This window comes from Arachis ipaensis, chromosome B05 (genome assembly GCF_000816755.2).
Source record: "Arachis ipaensis cultivar K30076 chromosome B05, Araip1.1, whole genome shotgun sequence".
NCBI classification, from domain to species: domain Eukaryota; kingdom Viridiplantae; phylum Streptophyta; class Magnoliopsida; order Fabales; family Fabaceae; genus Arachis; species Arachis ipaensis.
In genome coordinates, this window is record NC_029789.2 from 124004330 (window position 1) to 124005650 (window position 1321).

Consider the following 1321-nt stretch of genomic DNA (forward strand, 5'->3'; position numbering starts at 1 on the left):
AAAATAAAACCCCATGCAGCTTCTATCTATATTAATTATTATAAATTTCTAATCCAATTGCAATAGGTGTCCCTGATAGTAATTTAAAATAAATATACAGATATATAGATAAGAAATGGAATCAAAATAGGTGGCCACATGCCTCTGTTTGTTATTAAAATTCTAAAAATTCTTTGCTGCTCTCAGCAGAGCCAACAGCTCCAACACATGATAAACAGTGTCCATAATAAACTATGTATGTTCATGGAAGATCCAAGTTTGAGGGGTGAAAAGACGAGTGGCTTGCATCCAATCCACATGTTGTGGGCCATAAAACTTCATCTTCTAGTTGTTTGCCTTTAAATATTCACATGAATTAACATCATAAATCATAAATAAAGGATGGTTTACAAAATTGTTTTTTAAACGTATTTATTAATAACAATTGTTAAGATAGAATACAAAACTGGAAGAGTTTTATCCAAAAAGTGAATTTATATGTATTGAACATTGTTCTAATAAATTTTTAAGATTACTTATTTTTTTATAGAACCCTTTCGATTTATTAGACTACGTTTAATTAGTTTTGAATCAATAACATAATTTTATATTTCTGTATTTTTATTTTATTATTTTGTACTTATAAAAAAACACAGCTTCATATATTGTATTTCTTAACCCTAATTTAATTATGTTTCTTATTTTTCTTCCCTCTATTTCACTATTTATTATCATCTTTTTTTTTAAGATATTTCCAACCATATATAGTAAATATTATTTGTCTATTTGCCATAAACAGATACAGTTCTTTACTGTTGTTCTCCAAATATGATGCAGTCACATAAACATGCTGGGGGACCATAGTGGCAACACACATAATTAACAACCACTAGATGCATTATTTCGTTTGCATTCCTAAAACAGCAGAAACATCCATTGTTTTATATTTTAATAATTTATTTTAATAACTAATTTTAATGTATAACTAAAATTATTATTTGTTGAAATGGTAGTCAAATGTTTAATTTATTATGATGAAATTTACTTGGCAAAGTGAGACATGACACGTCAAAAATGAGATACCATAATAAATTCTTTTAATAAATGAGAGAGCATGTGATCATTTATCTGTAGATATAATTAACATAATCCAATAAACAACTCTATTTTATATTTTTTATTTAATGATTAGGCTAAAAGATTCACGTAGTTTGTACAGTATGTAGTAGGCTCCCCCTCCTCCCTTTATCAGCTATGAATCCTTGAGGTAAGGGATATAGAAAAGTTGAAAAACAGATTGGTAATTCGTAGAAATAAAAAATCAAGCTAAGAGTCATCATAC